The 13,550-nt window shown below is 39.6% G+C and overlaps 1 pseudogene; it reads left to right on the top strand.

Annotated features, from left to right (window-relative positions):
* The first annotated feature begins 463 nt into the window (after positions 1-463).
* Positions 464-2,979, top strand: LOC124102331 (etoposide-induced protein 2.4 homolog; annotated as a pseudogene).
* Positions 2,980-13,550: the final 10,571 nt, after the last annotated feature.

Genomic DNA, 13,550 nt, shown 5'->3' with positions numbered 1-13,550 from the left:
CCTAGGCTGGAGAAACTGAGTGAGAATGGAGAACTGAGGAGGAAGCTAGCATTTTTTTTTTTAATTTTTTATTGTTGGTTGTTCAAAACATTACATAGTTCTTGATATATCATATTTCACACTTTGATTCAAGTGGGTTATGAACTCCCATTTTTACCCCGTATACAGATTGCAGAATTTCCAAAGTCATCTTGACATATTAGTCACAGCACACTCTGGAGCTAAGAGCAGCACACAAGAGGGTTTTTGATAATTGGGATTTTAAGCAAAAGTGCAGTTAGGCAAAGGGTGACATTTCCCACCTTCACATTTTTCCCCTTTGGAAAAAAAAATATTTTTAAGAAATAACAACTCATACTCATCTTGAAGAAATTGAAATAATGCAGAAGTATAGAAATTAAATGCCCATCCCCACCATCCCAAGAAAGCCTATGTGGCTTGAGGGATGTGAGAGTTTGGCATGATGGGGTGAGAGGTTCTGAACATTCAAAGATTGCAAGGGGGAGCTGTGGGGAGGAGGATCGTGGCTTTAGGAATGGGAGGGTCTTCGTGGTATAAGGGGGAGCTGAATTATTTTGCAGCATGTCAATTGGCTCACTTTCAAAACTGGCCCCTCTACACATGAAGAACTCAGCAAAATAAACGAGGAAAGGATAGATTGTGGAAATAACTATCTTGAAACTCAGAATGAAAAAAGTTGATCTACCAAATTACACCGCTGTATTGTGTGCATGTGCGAAAATGCAACAACAAATCCCACCATTATGGACAACTATAGTGCACCAATAAAAATATGGAAAAATAAAATTCTATTTTCTATTTATTAAAAAGAAAGTTGGTCTAGGCCAGTGGATTTTCGATCCTACCTGCTACCCATTAGAATCATCTGAGCGGCTTAAAAAAAATGCCACAATTCCCTTCTCTAATCTTGCTGGTTTAAAATTTGAGTCTCCTCTTCCTTAAAGAGAAGGTTCTTCATAATGAGAGGTTTGGGGGAACTTCTGTCTCCTCTGTATAGTTGATGGTGTAAGTGGTAAAGAGATGGCTGACAGTGTCCAAACCTTTTCCCTGGACCCTGGCGGGGGAATCAAAGGCTCCATGTATCATGTCTAAGCTAGATGCTTGAATTCTGTAAAAGAGAGGGGAGCAATGTTGAAGGAGGGCGAGCAGTGTTCTGGGGCAGTGAATAGAGTGGAAACGGAGTGAGCCATGATGATTAGTAGAATTTCCCTGTGCTGTTCTCTGGTTTGGTCTCCTTTTGTTTCTTCAAGTGATTTTCTCTGTGCTTGTCAGTAGCAGCCTGAATTAGGAGTCATTTCCCAGTGCTCTTTGGGTGTTGCCGTGTTCATGCTTGGAAAAGTCATGAACGCCATTTGGTTTCAAGACAGAGCTGACCTAGCATTTGTGCTATCAGGGAAGACGCCTCACCAGTCCCATGTGTCAGCAAAATAATTGCTGACATGCTCTTCAACCCTTTGCTGCAGGCTCTTTTCCTTATCCAGAAAATGATTGTGAGTTTCTTTCCATCTATCATGTTGGTTAACTGGTGAGTTTGCTGCATAAATCCCTTTTCTGCTCACTGTACTCCTTTGAACACTGTTGGTTCAATAAAGGAATTTAAATGCACCAGTGATTTTCAACATAAAGGAATTGGCCTTTCTGCTTTGCAACCGAATTGCCCTTGGCTTTCTCAGCAATGCAGTCCTCACATATTACCGGTGGCTCCTCTTCTCTAGCCTCTTCCCTTCATTCACCATCAGTGTCAATTGAGCAAAGACCCCTAAAAAAGCAAACTTTTGCAGTTGCACCTCTTCTCCTTGGTGATCTTCTTAAGCAAAAGATTCTTCCACAAGACAATTCACCTCCATCTTCCCTGAGGAGTTCAACTTCTCTGCAGAGAAGTCCCCTTCACCTCATCCATCTCCTGTACAACTTAAGGCCATGCAAGTCCCTGAGCCACCTGCCCTGCAAAGGGGATGATGGATTGGAAGGAAGCAGTGGCAACTCTTTTCTCCAACCTCTCCCGGCTAGGGAAGACAGGATTCATTCTGCCAAGGGTCCTCTTCATATTCCCTTTCCTTTGAGGAACTGAAAATTTTGTTTCTGGTACACATAAGGCAGAACCTTCCTCACACCAATATGTGAATTTTTAACATAACCGTTAGTCTGAAAATTTTTTTCTGCAGTTATTTTCTAACATTGGTCAGCCCCTGTGCCTGGACTGGTTTCTCCCTGGGCCATTCACCTTCCCACCTCTGCTTCCTGCCCTCCAGCATCTTTGAATGAATGGATATTATGATTCTCTCTGTCATATCTTGTGGGTTTGTTATTTTTGTTGTTTTTCTGTGAAGCACATACATTGGAAGTGGGAAGTGAAGAGTATTTCAGGTGCTCCTAGTCACACACCATTTATGGTCATGTCTTGTTTCTTGTAACTCTGGTTAGATTTTGGTCTCAATGGCTCTTCTGCAAAGAGAGGAAAAGGTAGGAAGGAAGAAAGGAAGGAAGGAAGGAAGATAGGTAGATAGATACTGGCTACTCTGCAAAGCCATTTTTGCATTGTTCAGCTTCCCCATTGCTGCAACCTCCTCTGCCACCACAGACTCTGGTAGCTTTATGGCCAGAGTCTCTGAACTCTAGTTTTCTTTTTAATATGCTGCATGGGATCACCAATGTGTCCCACTATGTCAGATGTGGTGGACACCAGCTCCAAAACCACCATAAAGGACTTAAAGGAGAAGGAAGTTGTGGAGGAAGCAGAGAATGGAAGAGATGTCCCCCCGCCCCGAATGGAAATGCCAATTAGGAAAATGGAGAGCAGACAGTGAGGTGAAAGAAGAGGAGGAAGAGGGTGGTGAAGAAGAGGAGGAGGAGGAGGGTGATAAAGATGAGGAGGCCGAGGCTGCTACAGGCAAACAGGCAGCTGAAGATGATGATGTTGATACCAAGAAGCAGAAGACCATGAGGATGGCTAGATAGTGGGGGAATGAAGCAGGAAGGTAGACCTCCCACAAGCAGAAAGGATAATGGCCTCGGAGAAGGGAAAGAGGGAATGAGACCATGCCATCCTAAAAGGAGACATCAGGCCTGGAGAATAAGCTGTCACTGCTGCTGACTAATTGTCACCTAAGGCTCTTCCTTTGCTAACCCTACCCCTACGCCTAGCAACAGACCACCAATCTACCCTTGCCTGAATCACTCCTTCTCCCAGTTTGGACCATCCTCTTAAGTATGCACTTCTGATTGGCTTATTAAGGTGGGAGCTTGAAGAGTTTTGTTGGTCCTTGCTAGCATTCCTCACCCCGCCAATCACCTGTGCTGGCCCATCAGATATGCCTTTAAAAACCCCTAGACAACCGACACCTGTTGGCATCCCTCTCAGGACCCATCCCTCTTCAGGATCTCTGCATTCTTTCTATTCCTCTAATAAATCATGTTACTTCGCTTTCACTCTTGTGTCCAAGGATTTCATTCTTTGAATTCCTGAGACAAAGAACCCACCCATCCATGCTCTGTGCTAAAACAGAAAAAAAAAAAAAAAAGACCACCATGCCTCTTCACCCTCCACTTTGGGTCTCAGAATGAAATGTACTCACCTTGGAGTACAGAGGCCCACCTGTCCCCCGGGGGTAGTGCTACCCACAGAAAACACGTGATCTCTACTGCCCCACTAAAACCACGGCGTGAATTTGCAACAGGGGAGAAAAAAAACAACAAAAAAGCTAAGACTTCCAAGGTCCTGCTTTTTTTCCTCAAAAGTACTTTAAAAAAGGATATGTTCATATTTTTATTTACATTTTATATTTTTGTACATATTGTTAGGGGTCAGCCAGTTTTAATGATCTCAGATGACCAAACCAGCCTTCAGAATATTCTCTGTCCTACTTCTATTTTTAGTTGTGACATGACCATGTTCATTATAATCTAGAAAGAGAGAGAGAGAGAGAGAGAGAGAGAGAGAGAGAGAGAACCCTTGTAACAAAAAGCAAAAACAACAATAGCAAACAAAGAAAACCTTACTGCAAGCATTCCAGGAATTTTTTTGTTTATGCATTTTAGCTGCACTGTAACTAGTTGGTTTGTATGAGATCATTAAAAAGGTAAAAGGTTTCTTTCTCTTTTTTTGGCCTATGGAGTTGCTTTTTGTTTTATTTTATTTTATTTTTGGCTTCTTTGATGTATGTGGGAAGCAAAGTTGTCAACAATAAACTGAAATTTTATTTTGCTATATTTGTTCTTATAAAAAGAAAGAGGGGTGGGGTGGGGAGGAGACCCCAAAAAGACAAGACAGAAAGAAAGACCTTCACAGCCAGCTCAGGTTTTGAGAAATAGTTTTCTTTCTACCCCTTGAAGACAAAATAGGTTTTTCCACTGGTACATATAAAGCTCCCAGCTCTGGGAGGTACTAACTCTGGACAAATGTCACTGCAACCCAATGCGCAGAGAACCTCACCTTTTTAACTCTAGAGGGTGGGAATTTACTGTTGGCTGTTGCTGGGTCTGACTGGTATTTCAAAAGCATATTGGGTGCTGCAAAGAGGAACTGGAGGGGTGAACTTATTAACTCCATTAAACCTGTGATTGGTGATGTTTTCCTGTCATTTTAGGAGACTAAATACGGATTGGGAGCAGATGTCAAGACACTTGTATGATTTTAAAATTTCACAAATGCAAGTTGACTTCCCACAAACAAAACATATGCCACAGTTTCTTCATCTGTAAAATGGGAATGGTAGCACCAATCTTGTAATTATTGACATTTTTGAATGCAATAAAACATGTAATGTGTTTAGCCCTCAGTGGATGATGAGCAATGGTAAATGGTTCATATCTATGGATGGAGGGAAGGGAAGGAGATGGGGGGTGGAGAGAGAGAGAGAGAGAGAATAATTATATATATATAATTATATATGTATATATATAAAATAAAATATATATTTTTATACTTATATATATAATTTTACTTTCATATTAATTGGTTTACTCTGCACCTATTTATTATTGAGGCTTGATTTGTCTTAGGTGAGGTATAGTATGAGTTTGAGTTGTTTTATCTTACATTTGCTGGTTTGTTTGTATTCTTCTTTGTCTTCATATTAGCCTCATCAAATCCTAGAGGAGGCTGGTTAAGAATCCCATTGTGATTTCGGGTATGTGAGAACATGGGAGACCACTGCCTTGTTTCTTGCAAATTCAGAATGACTCAAAAACATTGAGTTGACATGTCTGGGTCTGTGTCTAGAAAAGTGGACTTGAAACAGCTTAGAGCTCTCCATGTCACAGCAATGCAGTTCCAAGTTTAAAAGGCCTGTGTGTTAACAAAGGGGACAAAACAGTCTTTTGCAAAGATCTTCACTGGGAGATTAGAGGGGTGTGAAGATGAAGACATATTGGCAGTCTTGTTCATAGACAGACATCTGTTGAGGTCAAGATGTCCCTCTCCCTAGTGCCTTGGTATTCCATAAACGTAGATGCCACCTTCACAAAAATGTAGGCTGTGCCTTGGGTTGAGGGGGGACTGAAACTGTCAGATTTAGTTTGTGCTTCCTGATGGAATGTAGCTCAAAACAGAAATTAAACTCAGTTTGGAAATATAAAGAAAGGCTTGCAGCCTGGAATTTGTGAATTGGTTTGTCTCTATAAAGTTTTTCATCTATATAAAATAAAGTTTCCTTTTCAGAGTGGACATTACTTACAATTTCTTCATTATCAAAAGAAACTTTATAATGAATGCACTTTTGTCACAGAAAATGGAGGAAACTATCTTGTTTTATATTCACAAGTCTGTTCTTCATAATAATTTCTGAGACTCTGTTAGATCTCAGAGTTTTAGAGTTCCATTAAGGTGGCATGTTAGAATTTATTCTGAGAAGCAAGGCTGGCAATGTTTTAATCCTATCTTTCTCTTCCCTTCCTGTCCTCTTTGGTCCTCTCTTTCTTTCCCTCCCCTCCCTTCTTTTTCTTTATTCTTTCTGTTTTCCAGTACTAGGGATTGAACCCAGGGGTTCACACTGCTAGGCAAGTGCTCTACAATTGAGCCACAATCTTGGCCCTTTAGATTTTTTTTTTTTTAACATTTTGAGACAGGATCTTGCTAAGTTGCCCAAGCTGGACCTGAACCTGCAATTCTCCTGACTCAGTTTCCTGAGTAGCTGTGATTTATTACAGGTGAGCACCACCATGCTTGACTTAATATTTCTTAAAAGCAAAAATGTATTTGGAACTCAAGCATTTAACTTAGTTGTTATGTTAGATATTTCAAGTCAAAATGTCTTATCTTTGTATGGTATTGATGTGTTTATCTCCAAAAGAGAAAGAAAGAAAGATTACAAGTGAGTCATCTCTGACAAAATATAATTCTAATAATTCATAGCTATATAAAAGCATAAATTAGGCCCAGGGAGAGGCCCACCCCACCGCACTGCCCCAGCAACCCGGGGAGAGGTGCACCGTGCTGGGGTTCCTTATTCATCAAAGCATGACTCCACAGTGCAACATCAGGGTATATATAGGCTTGAGGCTGCTGCCACCTTGAAACTGGAATATTGCCACTTCTCTCAAGAGACAAAAATAAGTACCTGGTAAGACATCACCAAGGGCCCTGTGGGACTGGCTATACCAGAGGTATCTCTACTAGGTGATGCTAACAGTTATCCTGTTGCTGAGGTAGCAGGGAGTCTTGCATGGGGTTGCCTCTTTCTTGTTTCTCCTACTAATAGCCAATTTCTTACGATTACCCTTTCACTAGTCATATAATCTAATACCTCTATGTTCTCACATCCTACCTCATAAACATCTCAGCCAATCTCCCAGCACCCCCCGCCATTCTACCATTGGAAACTGTAAACCAATATGCAAACCTATTGACTATATGGTAGAAGATAACTGAACTCATCTTTTCTGATTAATAGTGACAAAACTGTAAATGTAAAAATAGTAGCTAACTGATCTATGGCTGCACATTAGGTACACTGAGTGCTGTAATATTGAAAAATGGTGCAGCCAACCTGTAAAGCCGTATGGAGATTCACTGGAAAACTTGGAATGTCACCACCATTTGACCCAGCTATCATGCTCCTCAGCTTATACCCAAAGGACTTAAAAACAGCATACTACAGGGACACATCCATATCAATGTTTATAGCAGCATAATTCACAATAGCTAAATTGTGGAACCAATCTAGATGCCCTTCAGTAGATAAATGGATAGGAAAACTTTGGTATATATACACAATGGAACATAACTCAGCATTAAAAGAGAATAAAATCATGGCATTTGCAGATAAATGAATGGAGTTGGAGAATATAATGCTAAGTGAAGTAAGCCAATCCCAAAAAACCAAAGGCTGAATGTTTTCTTTGATATGAGGATGTTGACTCATAATGGCGATGGGGAGCGGAGGAATGGAGGAAATTTAGATAGGGCAAAGGGAAGGAAGGGGAAGGGAGGGGGCAAGGGGGTAGGAATGGTGGTAGAATGAGTTAGACATCATTACCCATATCCCGGGATCATTCACACCACCCATCAGAACCTGCATCTTCTATACATGCCAAGGACTGAACCTCTGCTGTGCTGTGTTTCCAGCTGCCCCATACTCTAAAGGATGCAGTGGGAAAATCTGAGGAAGTACTTCTCTGCTTTCTCTCTCTCATCTCCAATTGGCAATGGCTCCACCTTCATGGCAACACCTTTCACCTAGGAATGAAGCATCTCAGTGTCTACATTGTTCTTATCTGCTTCTCTATTTTCCTAGTCTCTTTCTGGGATCTGAAGTGAACTTGAATTCATCATCTCCTTTGCAACATTGGCTCTGGCTCCCTACTTACAGTATGCCATAATCTGCTGCTGAAATGTCTATGGGTGAACTGCACCAATGCCTGAAACTTTTAAATGCATGAAATAATATGTTTGATTCATATCTAAGGATATGGCTCAGGGGTAGAGTGCTTGCTTAGCAAGGGTGAGGTCCTGGGTTCAATCCCCAGTACCATACACATATTAAAAAAAATTGTGATTGATGGAGAGAAGGGTGATGGATACCTAAGATAATCTAAGTATAATAAGACATTAGTTATAATATCTAGGTGGTGGATATCTCTACAAGTTTGTTAAGCATTTATTTAAACTCTTCTGTATATATGAAAATTTAATAATAAAATTTTAAGGTAATATGTACCATTTAGTAAAATATCTCAGTAATATTAAAATAATAAAGAATAGTAAGAAAAACCACACATATATATATATGATACTTTTTATTGTACTGATTTAAGAGAGTGTTTTGGCTAATACCCTTTCAGACTGTGTATGCATATCAAAGAATGGATGGTTACTTGGTACAATAACAAAATGAGGCATGAAATGTTATATAATGATATACACTGTTCATTTATGTATGGAGTGCTTTGATTTCTCAGTACAGATGAGTAGAACTGTAGTGCTGGAGAGCTTGTCATCAGTGATGTCCCTTAAACTGTCAGCACCATGAGGGCTGGAGGGGGAACTCAAGAATCTGATTACTCTTAAATCTTTGCTCTTTACATTGGACCTCATGCATAAACATGAATTAACATTTGTTCATATGAATGAAAAAATGATCCATTGTTCTGTAAGATAGGAGTTTAGCAAATAGTCTTTTATTTTTAAGTCTTTGATCTTACAATCTTTGCTTTGTTCTGTGATTTTTTTTTTATTCAGCATGATATAGCTTTGATCTTGGAATGTTCTCCTTTTGTCCTCAAAAAGAAACCTTAGTTAAGTACTGTGTATTTGACTTTAGAAGTTATTTCCTTATTTTTGCATAATTTTTCTCAAAGATCTAAGAGTCATATCCCTAAATTCTGTAGATTATTTTCTCTAATAATGAAGGGATTACAGTCCCTTCATCTTCTCTTCCTCTCCATCTCTCTACCACCATCCCTGTGTGGATACTTCTCATCCATGCCTGAGACACTATAGTACTCTCCTGGTGGACAGCTGGTCTCACATCTCCATACACATGGCAACAGAAGATTTCCTGCTGTGTTGCTTTCATCATGTTGTTCTTAAGTCAGAAGACTGGGGTGCTCTACATGATCCAGTCCAGTTTCCAATGTGCTCAGAACTTCCCATAGCCCAAGTGCTGACTATGACCATGGAATTCTGTCACATAGAGAATTCTAGTTTGAGTCCCAGTAAACTAAAAAAAAATAACTTTGGCATAACTAATGCAATGCTTCTTCATAATCTATATTTACACAATGCCTTGAGTGCCAGAGAGGTAAGTTAATATGGAAGAAGATATTTGGGAAGTGAAGGTCAATGCCCCAGGATTACCTGGACATGTTTTTCTGTTTCTGTTTGTTACAGACTGAATGTTTGTGTTCCACAAAGTTCATATGTTGAGATACCAATCCTCCCTGTGTTGGTATTAGGAGTGGGTGGTGAGTAAGTCCTGTGATGGAGCTCTCATGAACAGCAAAAATGTTCTTATCAAGGGGGCTTCAGTGAGCTCTCAGCCCTCCACCATGTGGGGACACAGCCAGGTGTCAGCCATCTATGAACTAAGAAGAAGCACATTGTCACATACTAAATCTTCCCAGGGCCTTGACCTTGTACTTTCTGCTCCTCAGAATGTGAGGGGAAAAAAGTATTATATAAGCTACTTAGTCAATGACATTTTTTGTACTACCATCCCTAGCTATAAAGATACTCTTTTAGGTCTAAGATGGCATCCAAATTTTTAGTGCCCTAAAGGTGAAACAGCTCCCAATTACATTTAAAAAGGCAGGAAAATAACAAATTCTAGCTTTCTCTTTGACCTGAGTAAGACTTGCATCTTTCTACCCAAGTGGAAGTTATGGGTGATAAGTATTTCATTCAAATCTGCCATACTTTCTGCATACCTATCACTCCTGAAAGACAAAAACTATCACTGGATACCTAAGGAAATAGAGCATCACATGGTGGAAAAATAACTCAACTCCAGGGGCCCTTTCATGAGCCAGTCATGATGCTCTCAACTTTACTTATAGGTTAATATTTATCTCTTAAAACAACCCAAGGAGTAAAGTTATGTCTAAAATTTTTGTTAGCCACATGACCAGATATAGGTACATAGAACATAGTGACTTGTCTGGAGTCATAGTCATGAGAGAACTTGGGCTAATCTCTGCGTGGAACCTCTGATAGTACAAATAGGGTTTGTTGTCTGTGCTGTGGTTTGATCTGGGCACAAGCTTACTGTGATTCCTGTGGCTAAACACCTGACTCCTAGGTAAGCTCAGACAAAGCCCTTGGCCCAGCTGTTTAGCCTCTCCCTCTCTCAGCTGTTACCCCGCAGGCTCATCGTCATATTCAATGTCAGAAGTTCTCCCAATTATTTCTCATAAAACCTGATTCCACAATCTTCTCCAGAGGCTGAGCCCAACTCTAGTCATGTTTGCATTGTTTGAGACTCACCTAAATACTCCCTTACTTGGTAAAATTCTTTATATGGTTATAACTAGGGCATATTTAAGACCTTCATTTATTTTGTGTCAAAATGGAGCTTTTGAAATACTATTAAAAATAATACCTTAATGATATGTATTTCCATAACATAATTGTCACCTCATTAAAAAAATATCAATTGGTGGTTTTGGTACATTCACAGAATTCTGTAAATATGGGCACTCTCCAATTCCAGAACGATTTTTTTCACCCAGCAGGTAAAACATATTCAATGTCAATGCATACTTCATTTTGTTGCTATATTACATTGTGTTCATCCATTCATCTGCTGATGTGAGTGGGCTCTCTCTCATTCAGCAAGGAGGTCCACGGAACAGGGTAGAGGAGAGTGTGGCTGCAAAGTCACTAATCAAGACCTCGGGAGACCAAGCAGGAGCATATCTGATTTTTTTTTCAGTTACTATACACACACACACACACACATTCAAGCAGTAGCTAAGCAGATTATAGGCAGCCACCAATGCAATGTCTGCTAACTGCCTTTGCAGCGACCAATCAAGGAGTGGGCTGTAGAGCAAGCGCAGGGACTGCAACACATGGCCTCACACCCCAGGCTGTGCCCAGAGAGTAAGCAGCCTGCTGCTCACACGCCTAGCACGAGGGGAGTGGCCTGCCACTCAGACGTCCTAAACGTATGCCATGTGTGCAGTACTCCATGCACTTTTCCCCACATTGATGGATGTTTAGCTTACTTCCAGTTTGGAGATATTATCAAGAATGCTGCTCTATGCAATTCTGAACAAGTATAGAGAGGGAATATTTCTGTTTATCCTGAGAATATCCCTAAATGGAATTGCTGAGACATTCCTCTTTAACTATAGAAGGAACTTCTCTCAGTTCCACATAAGGTTTATTTCCAGTCAAGCAGCTCCAGCCAGAAGGGAGGAGATCACCTGCTTTTATGGTGCTGAGTCAGCCTGGTTATGTTAGTCCTGCATGAAATGCTTTAAACCCCAGAATCCTGGGCACTGGCCTCTGCAAAAACTGGCCTCGTCATTAATTCATATAATTACCTGGTAACAGAAGTTTCTGGTCATCATTATTTATTAAAGTTATATTTTACTAACATATTAATTATACAAATTGATGGGCTTCCCTGTAATACTTCCACATGTGCATATGTGTGCTTTGATCATGTCCACCCTCTCTTTACCCTCTCTTGTTCTCCACTCTTCTCTTCCCCATCCTTAGTATCTTTCTCTTCCCCTAATAGTAGCTACTACTTCCAGGTCACTTTTATCTATCTATCTATCTATTTATTTTTAGTTGTAGATGGACACAATACATCTATTTTTTTATTTATCTATTTTTATGTAGTGTTGAGGATTGAACCCAGTGCCTCACATGTTCAAGGCAAGTGCTCTACCACTGAGCTGCAACCCCAGCCCCCACTTTTATTTTTAGATACCAAATATGAGATTAAACATATGATTCTTCTCTTTCTGGCTTCTTTCACTTGACATGATGTCCTTCAGTTTCATCCGTTTTCCTGAAAAAGATATTAATTCTTTTTTAAAATATATCTTTTTAGATGTAGATGGACACAATATCTTTGTTTATTAATTTATTTTTATGTGGTGCTGAGGACCGAACCCAGCACCTCACACATGCCAGGCAAGTGCTCTACAAGTGAGCTACAGTTCCAGCCCTGACATTATTTCATATATACCATATTTTCTCTATTCATTTATCTGTTGATGGGCACATAGGCTGATTCCATATCTTAGCTATTATGAATAGTGCCACAATAAACATGGGAATGCCTTTCTTTCTTTCTTTCTTTCTTTCTTTCTTTCTTTCTTTCTTGCATCTTTCCTTCCTTTTGTTCATTTTTTCTCTTTTCCTTTCTTTCTTTCTTTTGTACACCAACTTTGTTTCCTTTAGACAAATACTCAAGAGTAGTATAGCAGGATCATATAATAATTCTATTTTTAATCTTTTGAGGAACCTGTTTGCCATGTGGCTGCACTAACTTACATTTCCATTGACAGTGTATAAGGGGTCCTTTTTCTCCACATCCTTGCCAGTATTTGTTATTTAATTTCTTTTATAATAGCCATTCTGACTGGGGTGAGATGACATCTCAATGTAGTTTTGATTCATACTTCCCCAATGATTAAAAATATTGAGCATTTTTGTGTGTGTGTGTGTTGAGTATTGAATCCAGGGGTGCTTAACCATGGAGCCATATCCCCCTTTTTAATATTTTATTTAGAGATAGGGTCTCACTGAGTTGCTGAGTGCCTTGCTATGTTGCTGAAGCTGGCTTTGAACTGGCAATCCTCCTGCCTCAGCCTCCCAAGTTGCTAGGATTACAGGCTTGTGTCACTGTGCCTGACTAAGCATTTTTTCATATGTATATTGGCCATTTGTATTTCTTTGGGGAAGTGTCTTTTCAGATCATTTTGTCAATTTTTTATTGTGCTATTTGTTGTTAAGTCTTTTAAGTTCTTATAAATTCTGGATTTTAATCCTCTGTCAGAAGAATAGGTAGTTAACTTTTTGCCCATTGTGTAGTTTGTCTCATCATTCTGTTGTTTCCTTTGCTGTGCAGAAGCTTTTTAATTGGAAGTAATCCCATTTATCAATTATCATTTTTATTTCCTGAGCTATTAGAGTCCTATTCAGGGAATCATTGCCTGTGCCAATATCTTAAATCTGCTGTTATTCTGATGGATTTGCCTTTAAATGTGACTTGGCTCTTCTTTATTGCAGCCTTTAATGTTCTTTCTTTGTTCTGTGTTTTTGGCAGTTTAACTATAGTATGTCATGAAGAGGTTCATTCCTGGTCATGTCTAGTTGTTCTAAATGTTTCCTGTACCTGCATACCCATGTCTTTCTCAAGATTTGGGAAATATTCTGCTATTATTTTGCTGAATTGGTTTTCTATACCTTCTACCTATAGCTTCTGTCTTGTTATTTCTGATTATGCATATATTTGCTATTTTAATGATATTCCAGAGATCTTATATATTTTGTTCATTTTTTTTCTTTTTCTTTCTTATTACTGTCTGGATGTAAAAATTCCTTGCCTTCAAGCCCTGATATTGTTTTATCC

The sequence above is a fragment of the Marmota monax genome, unplaced genomic scaffold, assembly GCF_021218885.2.
Source record: "Marmota monax isolate L192 unplaced genomic scaffold, Marmota_monax_Labrador192_F-V1.1 WCK01_AAM20220418_F8-fsc00191, whole genome shotgun sequence".
NCBI lineage: Eukaryota > Metazoa > Chordata > Mammalia > Rodentia > Sciuridae > Marmota > Marmota monax.
This window is presented reverse-complemented; position numbering and strand designations above follow the sequence as displayed.